Here is a 26,304-nt window from a genome sequence, read left to right as displayed (position 1 = left end):
AGTTATAGGTTACGCCATTAAGAGAACTTATATTATTATTTGATTCATAATTTATTGTTATCAAGAAATATTTTAATTATCTTTGCACAATCCGTATACTTTTTTATAGCTTCTCAACAAACAAATATTATCTTATTTTGTTATATCAAATAATATTTAGGTATTTTGAAATTCCCTGACGAACTCCCAAAATGTTGAATAATATATACTCCATGAGAAATGTAATATAACAAATATATTTCAATGATTTCTTACCATTGTATAAGTTATTTTTTATTAAATTAGGTATTATATTTTGAAATAAAAATATAAATGTTGTGTATACTTACCTAAAGCTTCTACGCCAACCTTTCATGTAATTATTTGTGGTGGGAAGTCCCTTGACTAGAAGATATATTACAGTTTCATATTTAAATAGGAAATGTTGGTTTTTGGCGTTTTTTCTATTCCAATTCTGGTATCCAATCTACACATCCCCGGAATAACTCAAAAATAATGTCATTTACTTTTTATACAAGCAATTCGTATCTATAAGTGTTTCATATATATTAATCACTTGAGTGAGATGTAAACTAATGTAGCATTCATATTTATTTAGTATATTTAGAAGTCGAGGTATAAATATTTTTGGGAGATTGGTTTTTAGATTTTAGTTGCTAATGCACTGAGAGAAATTAAAAAAATTCTTACTATTCTGATTGTGTAAAAATTTTCTGCTATGCATTATTAAAATCTTCCTCGAAATCCCTTAAAATTAATAACAATTTTGATGTAAGTTTAATTTTAAATGAAAAATTATTGAATATAACTTAATAACAAAGCATACACGGTAGGGTTTACAGTATAATCACGATCACAATATTTTATCAGAATGTGAACTAAAAATAACCGATAAAACAAAAGTGGGTTCGTCTTAAAAGTTTATCGATGAACCATTATGTATAATTCTTTATTAAATTAAGATTTTATTTTGTTGAAAATATTAAAATTCTTTATTTACTTGGGTCACTATTTTATTATACTTTAAACAATGTAATGCTTTTAACATTTGTAAAGATAAATACGAACTATAATACTATAATTCAAACTTTAAAGACATACCGTTAGATTGTATAGTTAATTTAATATTCTATTATTATAACTTATAATTTTATTTTTATGATTGTAATGATTGACATTATGTGTATTAGTTACTATATTACAACAAGAACATTCCAATTTCGTTTTTTACGTTATCAATTTTATTATTGCATTGAAGATTTATTTATCGAAAAATATTAATTAACTATTATGAACATCAATCGTATTAGCATAATGGTATTTTGTCATTTGTTTGCATGTTAGAAAACGTTTTTTGACCGATCAAAGCATTAAATGTTCATATTTCAATATGTATGTATAAAATATATTCTACTAATAGTTATCGATTAATTGACTGAAAAAAATAGTTAGGTACTCTTGATACATCATTAAAAAAATGATTTTTTTCAAATTTAATTAGTTTTTTATTAAAAAAATATCAAAATATCAAAATTGCCTTTAAAACTAAAACAATTATTTATATTATTGTACTTGAAGTTATGTAGTTGTTATATAATTATAATATATATGGAATACTTATGTTTTAGGAAATTCAATTGTATCATCTATAAATATTTATATACGCACCTATGTACCTTATGTATTTAATTATTTGACTAAAGTAAATATTTTTTTTTACAAATATGTACTATTGTACTTTTAAGATTTCAATTTTATATTTATATAAACGTAAAGTTGTAAGTATAATAATATATTATACAAGCATAATATAGTATTTAATATTATTATATTATATTTTTATAGCCTAATTGTATTGAATGTATTAATTAAATTTATTAGTTTCATATTTGTGAAAAAATAATTCTACGGAAACTTGAAAGATTCTATTAATTTCGAAAAAATATAAACTGAATTCACTAAAAAGGGCTCTGTAGTAATTTTCATAAAAAAATAATTGCGTTCATTAACCTACGATGGGCTCATAAAAATGCATAAATTTCCATTTATTAATTTTATTATTATTAAATTTCAATTTAAAATTACAATTAATGTATAGTAATTATACATGAATAAAATTACGATATTTTACGCTTGAAGAGACTACCACACATTATTTATACAGAGGAATCTTAGTAAATCCTAATTTAACAATATTATTGTAGCCATTTTTTTTTATAACTTTTTACAATTTTATGATATTTCTTATTATTATATTAGCAGCTGTCGAAAATCGATACATAACAACTTGCTGTATTGCAGATAACGAATGTATAATGTTTTGTTTAAGTAACATTACTATGATATGACTAGGAATTTATATTTATATAAAATACCTTTATAATTATGAAATTATATTATTATACTAATTGTGTATAAAAAGTCCATTGTCATCAGTAAAATTATACTAGACATTAAAAAAAAAAAAATACTCATAACTTATCAAATTTATGAAGTTAAAAATGGTCTATATTTACGTATTCCCTTAATAAAAGTAAAATAGTATCTGTGACATTAGTAAATTATATTTAATACAGTTATAGAAACACAATTCAAAAATCAATTAAGATATAAAAAGTTTCAAGTTAAACAACTAACGAAAAAAAAAAATGGGAGAGTTCGCTACGCGGTGTAGATAGAACACAGTAATAAATGTGTTAAATATGAACTCAATGATAAATCAAGTCATACGAATAACAGTTTTTAGTAGCAACAGTATCTCAGCTACTATTTCTAAGGCTATTAATAATTAATTCTATTTTTGTTAATAAATTATGATCCTACTAATTTTAGCCTAAAATAAATCATATAATAAAATTATATTGCACAATATTATTATTATTACAATATTTGACTTTTAAGTTGATATCAAGATACTTATATATCATATAGAACAATGAAAAAAGGTTGATTAAAATACAAACTTGTTTATTTTTAAGATATCATTGTGTAAAAAAAAAACAATAATATAAATATAATGTATTTTGATGAATAACTTTGTTCAATATTTATGACTTGTGAATAAAATTCATTAAATATTTTGAAATGTACGTTACCTATATTATCATATAAATAAAGTGATTTAAAATTAATATTTAGTGAATAGTCTAGCTATATGATAGTACTTGTATTTTATCTAAATTTGAAGGAGTAAAAACCACAAAAATATTTATTACTCAAAAATGGTTGTACTCTTTAAGTACTATTTTTTTTTTCATCTATTTTATAAAAATATCAAAAATACTATTAAAATTAAAAAAAAAGAATATACAATATACATATATATATATATATATATATATATATATATTGAAGAAATAAATTTTTTGAACAAGTTAATTGATTTTATCGTAATTTTTCAATGCTAAAATGTTTAGTCATTTGCATCCATTTTCAACTTTTAATTCATCTACTTATTACCTAACCTGCATAATTGTACTTTATCTATAATAAATTTATTTTTTAAAAATTAACTGAGTTTTGTAAAACCATTGTATGAGTATTAATATTAAATTTATAATGATTTCATATTTTACATATTTTTTTTAATAATACCCTCAAATAATATTCATTGAAATGTTTAAGTATATGTATAAGTATCTATATTTTGATTTAAATTGTACAGCTTATAAGATTGTGATTTATGAATATAATTGATAAAAAAAATTAAAAAAAATACTCCATTGTGATCGAGGTTAGGTAAAAAATTGTTATATAGTATTCCCGCAAGTAATTTGAGAACTGTTTTTATACGAATATAATAGAAATTGAAAAAAAAAAAAAATGGTAAAATAAAGATCAAAAAGAATATGTTTTGTGGTCTGTTGAATCGGTAGAACGCTTTAAGGAATTGTTTTCTCTATTGTATTGGCATTGTTTGGTGGCCACGTTGCTTCATTAAATTATTGATTGAATATTATTATATTACTTTATTTAAGTATTAGAGACATTATTCTAATGCGTACCTAATAAGCACTTAGTGTTAATAATATCAAATCATTGGCACGTGTAGCAAACGACTTTTCCACATGTAATGGAAATTTATTTTATGGTTTACAATAATTGATCCACCAATTATATGATATTTTAGTTTAAGTAAAATGTATAAAGTTGTTGTCTTCTCTCCAACTAAAGACAAATTCCACTTACCACACATTCGACAGGCGGGTGAGTGTGATATACATCATTTGAACACATTGCCTTAGAGTTTCGAAATATCCTCCTCACCATGTCACTGCACATAATCCGTCCGCTGATTATTACCACCCCTCTTCTTAAGATCAATGGTTGTCAGAGATGAAACGAGAAGCTTGCCTCGGGCGGCACGCGTCGACAAGTGCAATCGACAAATCTTGAAATATTAATAAAGTTTATTTAAACTGTACATATTCATCGACGTGATATAATTTTATTTCTGTAATGGTAATAACCGAAAAAGATGACTATGTTGTGCAACTTCTGTTTCAGTAGAAACAGGCCGTCGCTAACATTTTACGCTGCTACCGTAATCATGACTATATTATATTATTATATCAATCGCACGAATGAGTTATAGATTCGCCATGAAAATATGATTATATTAAACCAATTTAAAAAAATAAATATACGATGTAAAGTGTTGACGGTGTTTTCCAATGTTTAAAATATTAAAGTGTTGGATTTCTGCAGAGTAGATATAATAAAATATAGTGCGCGTGTGAACTGGAAATGTTTTTATTTTATCTTTATATATATATATACGTTATACGCCATTGGAATGGACATTTTGTTCAAACGATTCTATCGCTATAATAATTGCTTCCACTGCCGTGTAATAAGACTGCCGAGCATATGCATTAAAACTTTGTACGTTTGAATATTTACCAGAAATTTTTAAAACACAAATACGCGCATATATAACTGGCTGTTGTTACTCGGATTTCAATTCGATTTTTTGATACAATTTTAACTATCTGTTTGAAAAAAAAGTGAACAACAAACAACTTTTAGTAATGAAATAAGTTCGGATTTTCAGGAATATTTTCTTAACAAATATTATTATACATAATGCGTAATACTATAGTAAGCATATAAAAAAAATGATCAACATTCAATGTTGCACTTTTACGTATTTGTCTCAAAACTTAAAAACTTTGTAGGTGATTTTTTTATTATTTTTTTTTTGATCATACAATATGAAATATTGTAACTATTTACATTCAAATTCGCTTATTATGATGCCGTATATAACGATATACCGGGTAAAATGATTCCAAGCAATGTATTTGGTTGATTTTATGTCTTATGCGTAGTTACTTTTTATAATCCAGATATAACGATCAGATTCTATAGGTCCCTTGAAGATCATTATAAACGAATTTGGCTGTAATCATATTAATTAAAATAAATTCAATACCTATATCAAATATTTAAACTTTTTTATTTAAATTAAATTAACTTTTTTTTATATAATATTTTAGGCTTTTTTTATTATTGTTTTCAAAATTGTTACTCACTATCATATATTATAATATCTTGCCGTTAATATATTATAATTGAATGATTGCATTTTTAAGGTATTTTCATTTTACAGATCCACTACCTACATTACTATGTGGTATTGTTATTAAGCACCATCTGTTTTAGTTGAAGAAAATATGTAACGTAAGTCTATAATTACATCAATCATACTGAAATCGTGAATATGCTTAGAAAGCTTTCTTTATAAAGAAATATGTGGTTATCAATCGTTAAAAAAACAAAAAAGATACAAAATCATTTTATGCTTTTCTTGTTTAAGTTGTATAAAAGTAAGAACAGAGTGACGTACTACAAATTGCAAATTGCTATTTTATATGATTCAATTTATTTACTTGATGAAAATACGACAGAAAAATGTAATACAATGTAGATATACCGATTATATTAAATAGATAATATCGTAAAATATCGTTATTTTTCGTTTGGGCATCCCGTTGTTGAAAATTTGAACTTCAAATGTTTATAAAACAAACATCAATCAAGAATTGTTGATATTTTTAATTGTTGTAAGAAAAACTTTAAGAATCGTGGTCGTCAATTATTTCAAGCTTCAGCTAATGCCTAATACTTCAGGTATCAAAACTTTATGCTTGTAAACAACAAAATAATTTGCAACTTTAATTTTAACGAATTTTCTCAGTATTTGAACTTGGAATGCTTATAGGAATAATTTATAATAAACAATTTTACCATCGTTTAACAGATAAAAAATTACGAATAGGAACCCTTATAATAAATAATCAAACTTTTTGACCAAAAACAAAAAAATATCTGTTTAAATTGAAATATACAAAAAAAAAAAAAAATGAATTCTATAAATAGCTTAAGAAAGTCCAAAAAAAAAAAAAATTTTAAAATTATGTGGCATGTATAAAATGCAAAATTAATGTAAAAGTATCGAGTCTTTACGATTATTCCTTTATGAATAATAATAATAATAATATAATAACAAAATACAATTATGTTATGACGTGGTAGTATCACTTTAATTTGCTTCCAAATAAATTATATAGGCCTGTGTTTACAAATTCTTTGTTAATGAGAATCTTAATTCCCTTATTTCCGCACTTGAAATTGTGGCCACTTATAAGATTATTTTTTAGAGAGAAGTAAAAGGATAAAAGTACAATGGTAGTCCAAGTTTGTGAAACTTAAGAGGCGAGGGGGTTATAAGAAAGAATATTTGCTTCTAACAATATTTAAGTTCGTCACATCTTTGACATTGTATAAAATATAATATTGTATTTCAAGAATCACGCTGTATATTACGAGTATGTTAATATTATGTTCATATGTGTAACAATTTTACTTACAATGTTGCTGTTGAAATATGAACAAATCTATAAAAATATCTTAACATTAATATTATTTATTGTTAAAATGTATATTATATATATATATATAATAAAAGGTAAATATTCGTTATTAATAGGTAGCTAATATAATGTATTTATAATAACTTATGTAAGCTAAAAATATCAAGATTATAAACATTTCCAATTTTAAACATTAAATTCTTTTAGTTTTTTATTACTATTGTCTAATCACATTGACGGTAGTACATGGTATTATCGTTAAAGGCGATAAGTCGTAATAAGATTGTATCTATCATAAACTTTGAGAATCAAGGTTTTGAGTCGTTAAAAATGCGATAATTTTCACACGGTGTTGTATAGACTTACAACCATAACGTGGAAAACGGCAGTTGGAAATATCTACTCTGCACACTGTTTAGCGATCTAATAATGAATAATGTACAATAAAATTGTCATAACACTGTGCCGGTTAAGTTAGGCGGTCAGCGATTAAAATTCGACGGGAATTTACGGGTGTCCCCTGCACGATAGCGTTAAGTAGCGTGTCGTTATAATTCGTTTGTAAAACAAAACACTGCGAGGTAGACACCGCACACGTATTATTATCTGCCTACCACCAGAACGACCACGGTAAGCTGATGTTAACCGGGTTATCTCTTATACTTTATCGGTAGGTATATTGTTGTTATTTTTATTATTATGGTGATAAGACGATATATTATTATTATTCGCGTGTGGGTAAATTGGCCGGCGGCGCGGCGGCGGGCACACACATGCGCCGTGTATTGATTGCCGGCAACAACAACGCGTCGGAGTCGCGCGCTCTCGCGTTACAGACCGTTAAATAATCGCCGCGAGAGTATAAAACGGGAAAACCCGAAAGCCACGGCGATCACAAAACCTCAGTGTCTTGCCCCGTGCCGGCGACATCCCTTCGCGCCCGTCCGCTGCACAAGTCGCAACGAACGATTTTTCTCGCGTCTTCGCTGTACGATTCGAAAACAAAAAAAAAAAAAAAATCCCTAAAAGCCAAAAATTTTTTCCCATTTTTCCCGAACGCGTTAGAAAAAAAAAATAAAAAAAAATACCGAGAAAAATTTTCATTTATTTTCCACCGTTTTTTGAAATTTCATCGTAATATTCACGTCCCTTGCACGTTTCTTACTTATTTCACCGTTGTCTTCGTCCTGGCCCCTAACCCCGTGTAGAGCAGTGACACCGCATAAGACTGTCCGTCGCCACACGTCACCAGAGACTGGGGAAAGCTGTGCTTCCACTGTCTTCGCCGTTCACACGAAGTAAGTACCTATAATATATTGGTCTGATTCGTATATTTTAACTTGGTAGGTACTTGATGACTACGTATTCTATCGAACGACCCGTTACTTTGTTGAGTAGATTTTAATTATTGTATAAAGTATATATATATATATAGATATATACTATGTTATAAAAATACCACGTGTGTGCAGTTGAAAAAATAATATTTATTTACGTTGCTAAACAAATAACGATTCCATATACGATTAATCTGTACTCAGTCGAGATATTAAAAACAGACTTATGTTTATTCTAAAAAAATTCTAAATAGAATTTTAAAACGATGTGCACTTAACTAGATTCAGCAGTGTTGTTCATGTGGATGCCATGTATATTCATTTTTGCGTTTATTTTTAATCGCTCGAAAAGTTTAAATAAAAAAAATAAATTAAAATAGGTAGGTCCACATAATTGGATAATCAATATAGATCCCCCTCACTCTATATATGACTTGTAAATTATAATACCTAATTATAATAACAATGTAGTAGTTCGATTTTAATTTATTTATAAAATGCGTGTTTAGCAATCATGTTAGTAGGAAAAAATCATAAAATATAATGTTTCAGATTTGTATAGTAAACATTACTAAAAATACATAGTTTCAAAGTTATTATTTTTTAATCTACATAATGATAATATACATTTTATGTTATGTTTATTATGTAAATTATAACGATTGTACAATTTTTACGTTTGACAAAATTATTTATTTTCTAACACAATTATTATTTCGGATTTTTTTTACTATTATAACATTTGTGATAATAATATTTAACATTTTATTCTTCATGGTCAATAAACGATCCATTTAAATAAGAATATATACTTTTTATCGATTCAATGTAAATTTAATAAAAGCAAGAATAAATAAATATTAATACAACACTGGTTTTAGGATTTTTTTTTTTTTTTATTTTTTTGTTGTAATTTAGAATCATTTTTGAAAATATAGATACTTTCATAATTTTAGGCAAAAATTGAATTGTAAAATTATAATGGTTTATTTTGCGTTTTTAACTTATATCTTTTATTTTTTAGCATTTTATTTTTACGAGTTTGATGTTCAAATTTTGAAGGAATTGAACATTAAAAAAAAAAAAAATTAAAAAAAATATTTATTTAAAATTTAAAATCTTGTTTTATGTATAATACATACAATTTTAAAAATATTTAACTAAAGTAATTTACTGTATCTTACGGTTAGGTTAGGTTAGGTACTAATATATAATATATAAAAATTAAACCTATCGAATTATGAAAGTATAATATGATAAACACTTAAACTATCCTTAGAAATAAAAGCTGACCAACTAATTTCCATAATTTCTTTTGCTTAGAATAATTCATTTATAAACAATAATTTATCATTGATATCAAATTTGATTATCATTACCCTTAATATGAAGTACCTACATTCAAATCGTATTATAAAGCAAGTTCCTTGTTTTTAATTCAACATATTTTTATACCATAATTAGGTAATCGAAATCATGAAATTATAATTATTGCATGATATTTAACAATAAAAGACTTAAAATAATAATTTACTGTGGTAAATTTATAATAATTTGTTGTGTTTACTGTTTTTTAATATTTCAAATTGTAGGCCATATAGTAATGTGTTGGTATTTCATTTGTGTAATTTTTCTTTTTGAGCAGATAGTTGTCTGTATGTCACCACCTTATTAGGTATAGAAGAAATTCCTAAAAGTGTTTAGCAACTTTTTAGGTACAAAACTTACCTATTTGTGTGGTAGAAATTTAAACCTAAAAAAATAAAAAATACTACTGGTGACTTATAAACAAATACAAAATTACGATTCATTGTCATTTTTTTTAGTACTTTATTGTGATTTAAAAAATGAAAATAACGTTTATGTTTATCATTAAATAAATTAATATAAATAATAAATAAACATTTTACTGTTATCAAAAAATATAGTGTTATGCTATACAAATGTTAGGTATATGTATATTTTTTCAAAAAGAAAAATTGTATCATTATCAATGCATCGATGTTAATTATCTTAAAAAAATAAATACAAATGGAAATTAATAAATGAAAACAATTCCATAATTTCAATTAAGTAATTTTTTACACAATCATATATTGCATATATAAGTTATAATATTATAAACATAAATTGTTAGAAAATAATATATCCAATATTAAAAATATTATATGTATGTATTACTATTGAATATATAGGTAATACTTAATAGTGCTCTGTAATACATTTAATATTTCAGTTTAGGTACTACGATTATTTAAGATTTGTTTTAAATTTAATTATCATCGAATTAAACTTGAATATTATATAAATTAATTTTTTTACGAAATATCAGATTTGATTATAATGTTACTTCGAGTTTTTATATTTTTTAATTTTTATTAATGTAATTTATTTACTTATTAAAATGTAATACCCAATTGTTGTAATAAATATATAGTATATACATATAACAATTATATATGTCATTAAAGTTTTGTTAGAACAAAATAATGAATTATTATTGTTAATCTCGTCAAGATATTTCTTATAGAAAATATTCAATGCACATAATATGATACTCATATTATATATATATATATATATCGTATGAATTGTCTCTATTTACTCGGATGTTTCATATTTCTTTTGTACAATTCTCACCAACAAAACTTTCAAAAGAACTGTGATTTTGATTCCAACAAACTTTCTCACGTTAGTCGCCGTATATCATGCCCTGTTATATACGCACTTGAATTATTATAAGCGTCAAAGAATCGTTGCAATTACACTTGGATAACTATAATACCAGGCACTTTGATGTTTAATTCAAATTATCATTAATTACGCTGTTTACTCGAACAGATTATTTATTAATTGTCTAGCAATTACCTTATATCTAATTAAAAAATACTTAATCTTTTTAATTTCATTGATTTTTATTTATTTATAATAAAAATAAAATAATTGTTAATTACTGTGCCTAACTAAAATAATTTATGTTTAAATAAAATATAATATACAATATCACAGTGTTATAAATTTATAATATATACCTATATATATCAACAAAAAATTTATTAGATCTAGGATTTTAAATAAGTTAATAATGTAAATATCTTATTTATTTTTTGTTAAATATAATAAAGTTTTCCTAATTTAAAATAGAAATTGTGAATATTTAATTTGTTAAAGACATTTAAAAAATGTAATAAGTTCTATTTTAAATTAATTATGCTTGAAAAGGGGTTTTTTATTGAGTTTTTTTTCAACGATTATTTAGCCAATTGAATATAGTTGCTATAATTTGATGTACGTTTATTTAAATCGCTGGTAAGCAATACGTTCAGACGTATTTTACATTTTATTATTTACTCTAAGTTCGTTCTACAAGTAATGGTAGTACAATTTAATCAAGTATCTGTTTGAATTCGTATTTAAGTTTGTCTATTCAAGATTGAAATTAAACTAGGAGCGTCCGAAAAAAACTACCATGGTGATATTTTTTGCCATCGAGAGTATCATAATTTCTGCTGAAAAATAAATTACCTTAAAGTTCCAATATTATAGAAAATAATATTATAATATCACATTTATTGTGTTTATATATTAACATGATAATAATTATAAAATAACGTTCATCATAATTTATTGTTATTGCTGTTCACTAAGATAGTATTCACAGTTTTTCAATACGAAACATTTCGAAACATCGTTCTGAACAGCAATATACGTATCAGTATTGACAACATTTTATTACATATAATAATATGGTATTAAAATGTTTAACATACCTATACTGAAATGCACTTTCAGTGCCTAAAGTCCTTGAGGTATTTATTTAAATCGCGAGCAACTTTTACATAAGTAGCCACTATTTTCAGTTTTATCACCATCCACACGCATACGTATATCATAATAATTCGTTTCATACTTACATAACATTTATTATGTAATATTTTTAGTTAGTGGTGTCTTATTTTCATTGATTATTTTACAGCTTCATACAGCGAAATTTAATGTAGTATGTTTAAAATCAACTATGAATTATAAATTGTACGTATGTATGCCCAACATCATTTTTAAAGTAAATTAAAGCAATTTTATACAATATAGGTATTATTCGGTGATATAAATGTTTATTATATTATTATTTATTATACCTTGTTCATTTTAATGCATTTTTGTGACGTTTTTATTTGAATTATTTCGATTAACTATAATAATACATTACTCATTATTTTTTTTATAATTATTTATTTTAAAAAGCATTTTTAATTACAATAAGTAGTCAAAATAGTTACAAATACTAGAAATATGATTAGAAAATGAAAATTCTATGTATCTATATTATGTTTATTTTTTATGTTGTGTGTGTACATTTGAGTATTATATATATATATATTTTTTTTTTATTGAATTTACCTCATTAGAAAATTGTTTAGCTTAATTTCAGAGCTAGAATCCACAATGTCTAAATTTTAAACTCAAGTTATTAGTACCTATATAGGTAGGTATTTGAATAATTGATCAACCTTTATTTGAAAATTAAATTATTTACCTCAAATATACCATATTGACCTACCCACAAATAAAATATATATTAGTATATCGTATTAGAGTTTAACAGTTAGATGATTCATATATAATGTAATATATAAATACATGTTCTTTTGGTAATCGTTATGTTTATATTTTTTTTTCCCGATAAACGGTTTTGTTTTTGCTACATCTATTGTCTAATGAATATTTAATATACCATAAATCACATTAGATAAACAAACACGGTTGAAGGAAACTAGAACATTTCAAAGCTTCAAGGTTCTTAAGTATTTAGTATTCCTCAGAACTATTCATATATTATAGGTACTAGAATATTTTCTGAGTTTTGAATAAAATATAAATAAGTTAAATGTTTTTTTATAACCTTCTATTTTCTCACATTGATCGCCCTTGAAATTTCTTTAACTTGAAAATATAATTAAATTGTTAAAACTAATTTGATATATTTTCTTAAGAGATGTCAAAAACAATACTTAACTATTGTTCTTATAACTATTTCGATAATTTTTAAACAATTACTTTCATACATTAGACTTTTTACCTGTTACAAGTTTTAAACAGTATTAAATGTTTCTTGTGTTCTTTTTCAACTAAAAGAAAATATTAGCTCGTTATTTATGTCAATTGAAATAACAACATAATTCTTTCAGTTGTTCATTATATTTGTTGATTTTAAAAACTTATAATATTATATTGTAAAATAATATTTACACCAATATTATTATATAACTTAATTTTACAATCAAAAAAACTTTTAACATTGAAAGTTAAAATCCTTATGGCAATATAAATTTATCTTTAGCTTTTTAATCAAATATTAAAACTTATGTAAATTAAGACTAATCAGATAATTAATATAGGAATTAAATTTATTAAGTATTGTTTAAAATAAAATCTATCTCAATGATTTTCTATACGTCTCTAAAATTATGTTTTATGTATAATTTTGGAAAAATACTTATAATTAAAACATTTTAAGTTAAAATTTTCTCCTCACGTAAAGAGTCACTAGTGGGTGACTTCTTAATCACGTATACCATGTCTTCTGTCTCTTTTCACTAATACTTATTATGCTAAGAAGTATAGATTGTATAATTATTATAAAAAAAAAAAAAAAGTTAAAATTTTGTTTTTACATATCTTATGTATTTTATGAACATAAAAATAAATTTTAATAATTAATTACATATTTTATTTCAATATTATTTTCAGAATTTTACTAATTTAAATTGACACCCCTGAGAAATTTGACTCACTCCGGAAAATAACATGATTAAACAAATTGTATAAGTTAATCAATAATAATATTATTTTTCATTTAACCATTTACTTTAACGTATTTGGTAAAAATAGTAAAATAATAGTATCATTAAATTGTTTATTTTTAAATGTTTAACTTTAAACTTAGTTATTGACTGAGAAATAAGTTGTAATTAATTTTTAACATTTTCAGTGCTTTTTATTCCCTTTTGAATATTATTTGAAAAAAAAAATAAGAGTTTTTAGAGAGCTTTATAAATTTATATTGAAAAAATAGTGAATAAAGAACACTATTTGGAAATAACATAAATATTTACGTAAAACGATTTAATTTAATATTGTAGGTACTTAGATTTTCCATTCAATAGACCAGTATACTCAAGATCTTTAAATTGTGTTGAACTGTTAAACACTGTTCAAAAGTCTAACTTGATATTGATGTTGTTTTTTTTTTTTTTGTATATTAACATAGCTAAAATACATTTGTTTAATTTGGCTTCTAACCAAAGTTTTTTTTTTTTAAGTGAACAGATGTATAATAAATATTATTAATGTAAACACAATAATGAACGGGCTCTATTATAATAACATTAAAACGTCTATTATAATAAATAGTTAACTTAAGGTATCGTAATTTATAAATTACACTTAACTGTATTTAAAAAAAAACAATTTTTATTAAATTAAAAAATTTTGTTTTATAAGTTATTAAGTTTTATATCAAAGTAAATTTTTCTAAGTCCAGTATGTAAAATTAAAAATAATAATAAAAAAAAAAAGTCAAATTTTTTCATTAATATATTTTAATTTTATAAAAATTTTAGGTAAATAAAACCAAAACCTATAAAACAGTTGAGCTTATGAAATTTTTAGTGTCAATCTTTTTTTAGAATACTAAATTCTGTGTTATAATTATTTAATTATTTAAGATATTTTACCATACATCCATACGGACGTTGTATATATTTAATTAACCTAAAAATCAATTTTAATAAAAAAAATATAATATTTTGATACTATCAATTTTTCTTGAAAAAAAAAGTAATGGACTAACAAAAATGTTTGTAAAATACTTTCTTATTGACAATTCTAAAATTTATAAATAAAGTTTACGCTTAGTAAGATAGTTTCCAAGTTAAATAAAATAATAAGAAAACTACCAGCTTTTATTATATTCAAACCCAATACAGTACCAGAAGGGGTTGAGTGAGACCTTCCAAATTTTGCAAAAATAACTTACTCATACAGCTTAAAAAATTAAGATGGTACTATGTTAACTTTAAAAAAAAATATTCCACCTATATAAATGAGAACCACTCTAATATATATATACACACACATATAAGTTTATAGTATTCTCTAGTTAAATTTAAATTAATCTATTCTAGTTAGAGACTCAACTAGTCGACTGAAAAATGATACAATTTTGGTCTTGATTAAAAATTTTCGGTCAGGCTTAAGTAAATGTGATGCTGTGTCTTTGTTTAAAATCAATAGCCTGGTTAAGCTAGGGATTTTAGGTTTTATTTCGGAACTTTGACCTAAACTAAAAACATAAATACGAAACAAGTATTTCTAGATCTAAGCAACACTTAAGATTATAGGGCCGTGATAATTTTCACCAAATAATATTCTTTAAAAAATATGTTTTTATTGAAATATTTTAACACGTCTATAAAATAATCAATATAAAAATTAATAATAATAATAAACACGTGTCATATTAATTTATACATCAAAGTAATTGTTTGTAATAGCATAATAAATAATATAATATTACATGAGATAAACACTATTCTGTACATTTTTCTCTTTCTAAGTACTTGTTAAATTAAATGAAGAATTAATATTATAGAACGTATATCCTTGAGATATTTTGTTCCATCCGTTATAATTTAAAATCCTTGAGTACTTAAAAATTGTATTTATACAATATAATATACAATATTCATGTGAATATAACTGTTGAAGAAAACAACTTAGAAAAAGGGTTTACAGCTTTTCATTTTGTATTAAATTTTTGCTAAATAAAGTTATAAATTAATACTTATAACTCAAAATAGTCTTCATGTTTAATAGAACGAAGTATGTTTGTGCGATTTTAATAAGTACTGACTTCGACATGCTACAGTGGTGTTTGTTAATTGCTCTTTTCGCTCTTTTCGAATGCGCTACAATTAAACTAAATAAACTTTCAGTACTAATGCACCTATTGAGTTCATATTATAATCGATTTGTTGTCCGTGCGTTCCTTTTATATAACTATAATGCATATTTTGTAAAACATATTCGTAATTATACAGTTGTAGCACACGCACATTACGTATTCAAAGTCTACTTGCGCTATTTCCGTTGTGTTTATATAATTTTTAGTTAGCTATATTTGTCTCGGAATTTAGCTATAGATTTTAGTAAATATATTATTCATTTTTGTTTGTTTTTTTTTTTAATTTTTATGTCTTGAAAGCTGATGGAAAATATATGAAAATATTACAACGTTATAAGATTACACGACTAATGAATACAATTTATTGTTACGAATATAAATTAATAGTACCTATACGAAAGTGATATTAACTCTTGAGAAAAAATTGAACATATATAAAATACAAATTAGTATTTCTTATGATTATTTGTTAAGTTATGTTTAGCGTGTTTACCGTTACAGTAAAATATTATTCACAACTATATATATATATATAATGAGCGTAACAAATACAAGACTTAGAAACTTTTACTTTGTAATAAAACTTTTTAATTTAATAATAATAATTTTTTTTTTTTAATACAGTTCAAGTGTAATTTATAAATTACAACAATACTTTAATTATTCATTACAATAGACATTTTAATGTTATAAAAAAGCATTTTACAAAAATTATCGTAAATTCAATATTTGTTCAAAAAAAATTTATAATATCAAAATATTGTATTTTTTTATTTAAATTGATTTTTTCGATTCATTAAGTATATATAACGTCCATTTGGATGTATGATAAAATACCATATATAATTATAACATAAAATTTAATATTCCAAAAAAAGGTTTACACTAATAATGTCATAAGATCAACTGTTTTATAGGTTTGGTTTTATTTACCAAAATTTTTTGTAAAATTACAATTTATCAATGAAAAAAAATTTGATTTTTTTTTTTTTATCATGATTTTTAATTTTACTAATAATAAAATGTTGACTCCTAAAATGTATACAATAAACAACTCAATATTTTGATATTATCAGTTTCTTTTAAAAAAAAAAAATAATGGACTTACAACAATTTTTGTAAAATGCGTTTTTTAGATAATACTAAAATATATAAATTAGGTTCTTAAATTTTTACACTAAGAAAATAGTTTCTGAATTAAATTAAATAATAAGAAAATTATCACTTTTTGTCATATTCAAACCCGATGCGGCACCAGAAGGGGTTGAGAGAAACCTTCCAAATTTTGCCAAAATAACTTAATCGTGTAATTTAACAAATTTAAGGGGTTCTGTCTAAAAAAACTTATTCAAAAAATAAGGACCACCCTAATATATATATATATATACACATTTATGTTTTCTATATATTAAAAACCAACACTTTTTTATTAAAACGATAGTTAACTTTAATCATTAATTTTATTATGTAGTTTAAGTAACTCCTTCAAAACACACGAGTATCTAAAGTTAATGTATATAAAATATGATTTTTATTTTATTATTTTTTATAATTTTGATGATGGTTTAAATTTTGCTTTGACATAACGGAATTTAATGCAGCCTTTATTTTTATAAAATTATATAACTATTTTAATGAAATCTATTTAAAAATAAAACTTACTGTACTTGTATTATAACGAACTTAATTATTACCAAATTTTTTTTTTTTTTTTTATCTTAAACAGATCTACCTTATTATGGGTATTTTTTTGTTAGTCTAGTACTGTTATTAATTAATTTTTTAACACTATATTAAATTTATCCTGGATTTTCTTACTCCCAAACAGCATAATATAATAGTATTACAATCGCAATGTTTTGCAATTTAAATTATCGACACAAAAGAGATCTGGCTATGTTAAAAAAAATCACCTCGATATATCTTTTAATGAAATATCAAATAGAATTTTTATTCCTTCTTTAAAATACGATTTCACTCATTATTAATCATATATTGAACACATACTTATGACAGTTGTAGAAAAAATTAATTTAACTCCTTTAAATAATTTGTTTTTTACAAATGTTTAATAGGTATATTGTTTATTTTTGTTCAAGATTTTATCAGTTTTAATCTTAAAAATAATTATTATTTATGAACTTTTACATTTCTAATTAAGTTTATAATACACTTAAAACAATGACAAAAATTCAACTGTTCAAATTGAATTATTATTTACGTAGTAATATTTCATAAAAATCACCTGGATGGGTTCATAGTCATTTTACTTTTTACTATCAATTTTCATTAAAAAATACTAGAGTTTAATATTGTTGAATTTATCTCAACCAATGTAATGCTTGGTATGTTTGGCACATGTTATATGTATAATAAAGCTTATAACTGTCGATTCACTTTTACTTTTTAATTATTATTTTTTTTTTTTAACGAAATTAATTAATAGTTTCTGTTAAACAAATTTAGGGGAAATACTAAAACACCATTAAATTAATAGTAAACTTTCATAAAATTTTCTTACTGTGCCAAGAAATAATTATTTTTATTGGATTTAATAGTTTGTTATAGCATTTTTACTTGGCAAATATTTAATGGAGTAACTTATTAATGTTTAAATATTCAATTACATTAATAAAGATTCAATATTAATTAAAACTCACAAAAAAATTAATTAAATGCATTCACTTATATTAAGAATTTACGAAAAATAATAATAATTGTAAATAAAAATCACGTAAAAAAGCACGGTTTTATAATATATATATATATGTATATATACATTATAATTCATGCGTACATCATTGTAAAATAATTGTAATAACCTATAGTATTTTATTTGATAAAGCTGTACCATAAAAACTTGTTGATCATTAAATGTATAATTTGTGTTAAGTTGAAAAATAAATATATTGTTATTCATGTTATACACACATCAGTAAATTATTTAAAACACGAAATTAATTATATACTATAAATTATAACATTATTTATATTATTGAACAATGTAAATGAAGAATTCGGAGTAGAATAAATCATTTTTTGTACATAGTTTATACATTGAGCAAAGCACGTAACTCTCACAATAAAGCTAGACACCTTAGATACAGATGATGAAACGACCACTATAAATCATAGTGTTGTACCTCACAGGACATTGTTCGCTGAAAATTACAATAACAATAAAATATTATATTCCACTGTAGAAACAAACGGTTGACACTAAAAATATAATTAATTCATACATAGGAAGTTCCATAACATATGACTATGATAATTATACACGTTTCCGAGGATGACTAATTTGCAAAAAATTGTTCATATTTTCTCAATAGTGGACATTTTTCAAATAACTCTCATTAACTTAAGCGAATCGCTTTTCAATATAATATATTTTTATTATTTTAATTCCATATACTTCTCAAAAAGAACTTGTAATATTAAACTGATAAAAAGTACTGGGATTTTATCTTTACACGAGTGTTTACCCAATAACGTATCTGTCTGATAACTAATACCTAGTATATTATTTACTACTTCAATGAATTTAAAATTAATTTATTAATTTAATAATATTTTGTTTACAACCAGAATTAATACTAAAATTAAGCCCCTAAAATTATGATACAACAACAAAATGTCATTTTCAAAAATATAATAATGTAATTCAATTTCTCTTACAATTTCAAATAATGATGATTATTATTCGAAAAACATTTTTATGATACCTCTGATATATTACAATATTAGATAGTAACAAATTATGTATTTTACTCTGCATTTTTATATTTTAGAAAGATTTTTCTTTAATATGAGTTTTTGTTTTAATGTAAGTGCTAAGATATTGCTTAGTAAGTTTATGGATATATTAAAATATATTATTAAAAGAAAATACATTTTATGTTTATGTTACGGATGGAGTGAGAAATTTAAAAATTGTTTTTTATGAAAAATAATGAATTATAAAACTTCTAACTGAATATTATAAATAAATATAACAAGTTGAAACGGACTATTCAATATTTTGATTGATGATCAAAATAAAAAAATAAAAATATAACCTATCTATTATACATAGCACACTGAATTAAAAATCTTTGTAGTTCATTTAACTATTATGCAACTACGAACTGCAGAGTACTAGAAAATATTAACTGTTTTTAGAAAAAGTATTCATAATATTTGGGTAACGTATTACATTTTATAATATTATCTTTGATATTAAAAAGTGTTAAACAAAAACACATCATAAAATATGTGAAATTTAAAAAAAAAAATGATATTGAATACGTAAGGGATTAAAATAGAAATAAATATGCTGTACAATAAATACTGTGACAGCAATATCTAATATATTGCTCTAATTAATTAATTCCAAAATTATTGTCTGAAGTTGTGAGTACTAAATCGTTTAAGTCAACGTTAATTTTTTATGCATCATAAATAATAATCAAAGTTAATTTTATTAAATTAAATTGATTTTTCTAATTTTATGTAAATTCATTAAAAAATATAATAGTGTTTTTATTTTTATTTTTTTAATATTAACATGATAACAAATTAAATTTAAATTATTGTAAACATCAAACTTAGCACTTTTTTACTGTTCCTCGAATAATTTAAATATCATTATATTATTGTATAGTGTGTTATATTTTGTACTTAATCTAACACAATATATTTGATTAAGTGAATCGTTCCTGCTCTATAATAATAACACAACATAAAGTAAAATAATTATTATTTAATTTAATAATACAATTATTTTTGGCATGAAAACAATGACACATGATTTGAAAAACTAAAGAATTTTTAAAACTTAAATTTTGGTCTTGGGACCTGAGAATATATTTTTGTATGATCATATTTTATATAATATGCATTATTCAATGTTATAATAATATCGAAACTAGAGACATGGGACAATTTGGATAAAAAATAAAATATTCTCAGCAATATAATAATGATAAAAAGAAAAATATGATATACATTTATGATTAAATGAAAATAAATAAAAAATAACAATGGTAACAAGAAACTATTAAAAAGAAAATAATTTTATATTTATATTTTACTAGCATACGGCGTAATTTGAACTACTGTAGGTAGTCTTCATTAAATAAAGATTCATTTTATTTTTACGAAAATATTCAAACATACTAAATTTTTTTCACGTTTTTAACAAAGAAGTTTGCAATTTTATGTTTTCTATAATATCCAATATATTATATCATACCTTAATGTATATCCCATTGCATAAAAATAAAATAATAATAACAAGAGTTATAACAATCGTTTTTTTTTTTTTTTATTCAGTTTGAATTTTGAAAGATAATAACAATCAAATCAAAATGAAGGTTGACACTCATGTTGCTACCGTATATTTTTTACATTAATTGATTTGTTGTAATGCATTTTTGATTACAAAATAAGTAAATTGTTCAGTGTAAATAAAAAAAAACACTATACCAAGGTCGAGGGTCACAGAATTGTAGACTATTATAATTATTCATTGAATAAATTTAATTTTTAATTGTTCAATCAAGTTAGGTAGTTTGTTTTAATATTTTATTTAAAATATTCTAAAATAGTTCAAACAATGTTGGTGTTAGTTTTTTTATTACAAGATATTCTATTAAAATTTATGAAAACATAATAATTTTATTTTCATTCAAAACTGTTTGTGTAAAATCGACAAAAGATAATAAAATATGTAGAACACGAGTTAAAAATAAATGTTTAATGTAAATAAAAATTGTTACCTCAAATTAGATGGATCATATGATTTGAATAATCATTGGTTGATCAGTTAATTTCAATATTATAGTTACCAAAAAGTTAAAAAAAAAAAACAATTAATAAACCAGAATAATAATTGTGTTTTTAGTATACTACATCAAACGTGGAAGTATTATAGGTACCTATAACGAATTGCAGTTAGTACTGAGTGCAATAGTCATTCGATGCAAAAACGCACAAATACGATAGTGAGGGCGGATACATAAATTTTATTATTGGTAATACTCGCATTATTAAAATATACATATTCTGATGAAAAAGGAATCAAAATAGTTTGACTGTAACATTAAATTGTAATTATAATCACTGTTTATATGTTTTATGATTATATTATTGTTGGTTGCTGTACATATATCGTCTCACACAGCGGTCGTATTATTATAATCATCATCATCATCATCATCACCATTATCATCATTACATTTTTTTCGCACACAAATAACGAACAGTGTTAAAAAAATAACCGATATTTTTGTACTCAGTGCATCGAGTATTGTGCACGTGGACCGGACATTACTCACGTTGACCGATTTCCTATCTGACCCTCACAGCCACACTGCTTACACATGTGTGTATATATATCAATATATTTACCTTGACGGTTAGGACCTCTTAGTCGTGACCGATGGTTGTGTACTAACGACTCCTACTTACCAATCGCGTTAGTATGCGTCAGTCCAACGCCCACACCACAATCAGTATACCAATAATAATAATCGTAATCGTTATTTATTTATATTTCTACTGCATTCAACCATTTCGATATCAATCTTTGTACTAAATGGTGCTTACTGGTGCACACTACGACTGCTGTATTTTAAATATTTTACGTCGGATATATTTTATAGGTACAACTTGTTTGTATTTTCGATTTTTCGTACACCCAAGAACATAAATGTAAGTAGTCAAAATCCTAATCATGTAGCATTACTATACAGCGTGTTAAAACTTAAAACTGTTTAGGTACTTGTTTACTTCAAATCGTTAACATGTCAGAAAACGTGTCGATACAATATATACTTAATATTTGCATAAGTAGATCAAAAACGTTATAAATATTAGAAAATATCAGCAAAAAAAAAAAAAAAACAATAGCAAATATTAAAACTTAACATGAATATTTGCAGGGTACATATGCGTGGCTGTTTAGAATGTCTCATTATTTGTATGTATGATTTCATTCATAACCCAATCAACTAAAAATAGCCAAATTAGTAAACCTATTGTATTTCTGATAACTACTCTAGAACTTAAAATGGATATAATTACTTGTACACAATACTTGATGGAAAATGATATTAAGTTTACACTGTTTGCACAAATAAGGTACATAATAGCGTAGCTATTAGACATTTTTAAATTACATGAAATTTCAATTTCTTTTATTATACGTATAATGTAGGTAGTTTTTAAACATAAATTATACGTATAATAAAAAAAATTATAACTTATAATTATATTATAAATTTATGTTTCTTATTTGTATAATTGTAAATTGTTATCTTAAAAATAATATTTTATTAAAATTTTGAACATAACGTTTGAGTGATTATTGTTCATATTTAAATCATAAAAACAAAAGTAGGTTGAGCTAAATACAACATTTAAAAATGATCATATGATAATCTAAGTTATTTATTAGTTATTTATATAATATATATTTATCTACATTTATAAAGCTAGATAGGTATATGCAGTGACGTATTTTCAATTTTTTGTGGGGGGGGGGGTCTTAATATTAAATATAAGTTTATAAAATTATAGTAAAATACATACGAGTTATAATTTAATAATAATATTATTTATATTATATTATATTTCACTATTATTATGAAAATAAATGTCAATTAATAGTTAAACCCAAGTTATTTTTAAAAATATTGTAATACAAACATTAAAACACATATATATAATATTATTTTTCTGGGGAGGGTCGAGACAAGGACCCCCTCATAAATACGCACTGGGTTATGCCATTTGTTCTATTGTAGCTAAGATAAAAATAATTTATTTTAAATATCTGCACTAACTCTGAATTCCAAAGTATTTTCATTTTTAGTTTAATGTAAATTGATTAATTTTAGAACTTAATAAAGATAATATAATAAATAATATAGTATGTGTACTTACTTATGTTTTAATTATATTATAAGTATGGTTTTGTAAGGTGAATGAATAAAAATTATTCAAATACAGTATTAAGATTAGACCAGCGTTTGAAGTTAATATGAAATATTTAAAAAATATAATTTAATATTTTTACCTTCGGAAATTCAATGGGTGAATAAACCATTAAAAATATCTCGTAATATTACAGAACCTAATAAAATATTCGATTTTTTCTTTAGCAATTTTCATTTGCTCAAGAAATCACTCAATCAATGCATATTATAACCTGTTCATTTTTCTGACATTTTCCAATTTTCACTAGCTGCACGCATTAGTAAAGGATAGGAATAGAAAATCATAAGCACGTAACACATACAAGGTGCCTGTATAAATTTTACATAATAAGATTATAGAAAAATACAATCGTTTCCACATCAACGTCAATCACTTATGACATTCAAAAAGAAACAATAGCTCACAGGATTATCTCATGATTTCAAATTTGAATTTTCAATTCAACATTTTATCAACAACATCATCTACAGAAACGTTAATTATTTGCACAAATGATAATTTAAAATGATCGATAAGACGATAAACATTGTTTTCATATCAAAAAGAAAATATTAACCTGAGGCATTGGATAATAATCTTATCATGATATTATTTTTTTTTAATAATAATAAATCTTAAATAGTCTGATAGTATTTTTTATATTATACTATTAGTATCATAAATGCAATCTATAGATTTAAATGATAAACTTTTAATTTATAAAGTTAAAATAAGCGAAGAGGTGCACCGAGTATTTTGCAGGTTTTTATATTTATACATGGTGATATTCATTGAAGTAATCTACTTCATTGCATACATTTAAAAATGAGTTTATAATTAAGAAATTGGTTATTATACTTAGATGTAAGAAAAATATGAGTTACATAAATGTATAATTTTAGAATCATGTGTATCTACTTTACATTTTCAAATTAGATAGAATGTGTAGGTATTCTCTGTTAAATAGCTATACTAAATAACATTATATTCAATCTTCATCATGAGTTTGAGTTGTTTATAAAATACTGAGTTGTGATGATGTACCAAATTAATATTGGTTAGACCAACGTTAAAGCTTGTATTGCAATCTTATACGTGCATCGTCTACTTTATTTAAATCACAAACCTTAAATGAAATAACATTTTTCAAGATTTTGAAACATTAAACGTGAAGAGTTTTGTTATTTATTTTAACATTAAAAGTAAAAAAGAAAAATATACATATTTACATAAAAATAAGTAATTCAATAATATATAAAATAAGAATCAAAACATAAATTTTCAAAAATTTTCCTCACACATAAAAATTAAATTTTTAAAATATTTAATTTTATCTTCAGTTTGTTAACATTGAATGTCTTTTTTTTTATCTAAATCGTTTATATAACGTACGCTCTCAATAGATACACATATATTTATTAATGTTAATTTACTGATTTTTTGTTTAAAAAGACGATTAGCTATAACATACTGGTAAATCAAATTAGCAATATTATAGAAATTTAGAAATAATTAATTAATTGAACAAATCAAAAAAAAAAAAAAAATTAATATGATATTTGTTTTATAATTAATTCCATTGGAAGTATTTTGTTTATTCTTTACTATATAATTATAACTATCTCAAATTCCAATATGTTATTTTTCATTAAAACTATTTGTTTTTCAAAAATAAACTAAGTTGCCTTCTTAATTTGATTTATTTTCTTTACTAGAGCTTAATAAAAAGTACGTTTTCAAATAAAAAATCAAATACTATACTTCTATCATAAATTCATATTATAATACACTCTAAATAATTTTATTAACAGTGATTTTAGCACAATACAAAAATTTGAAATATTTTAGGTGCTAGGGCTCTATTTTTGAGTTTGCGTAATTATTATTCACGATTAGAATTAATTATGCACACTCTAATAACTCGACTTAAAACTTTAGAGCATTGACGTTTAAAAATATACTTTTTTTTTCTAATACAATAATAAAGTTGTATTTGTGTATAACACTAGTCTAGTATAGTGTAATTATCTAATAATCATATTGATATTAGATTAAAAATAGAACCCTTGTTCTAATAAAATTTAACTTAAATAAGTACACTTCAACCTACGAAACGTTAAAACATTTATAATTATATATTATATATTTATATATGTGATGACTGCTT

At 23.2% G+C, this 26,304-nt stretch overlaps 1 protein-coding gene across 2 annotated transcripts in view; it reads left to right on the top strand.

The window, feature by feature from the left end:
- The first annotated feature begins 7,802 nt into the window (after positions 1-7,802).
- Positions 7,803-26,304, top strand: part of LOC112592478 (sex peptide receptor) — a 204,376-nt gene continuing 185,874 nt past the window's right edge. For both annotated transcript variants that reach the window (XM_025336542.1, XM_025336540.1), the window contains exon 1: positions 7,803-8,173. The gene's annotated coding sequence lies outside the window, so the exon portion shown is untranslated. The remainder of the gene's footprint in view (positions 8,174-26,304) is intronic.

The sequence above is a fragment of the Melanaphis sacchari genome, unplaced genomic scaffold, assembly GCF_002803265.2.
Source record: "Melanaphis sacchari strain LSU unplaced genomic scaffold, SCAv2.0 Contig177_pilon_pilon, whole genome shotgun sequence".
Classification (NCBI taxonomy): domain Eukaryota; kingdom Metazoa; phylum Arthropoda; class Insecta; order Hemiptera; family Aphididae; genus Melanaphis; species Melanaphis sacchari.
The sequence above is the reverse complement of the archived record's forward strand: the minus strand, read 5'-3'. Positions and strand labels throughout refer to the sequence as shown.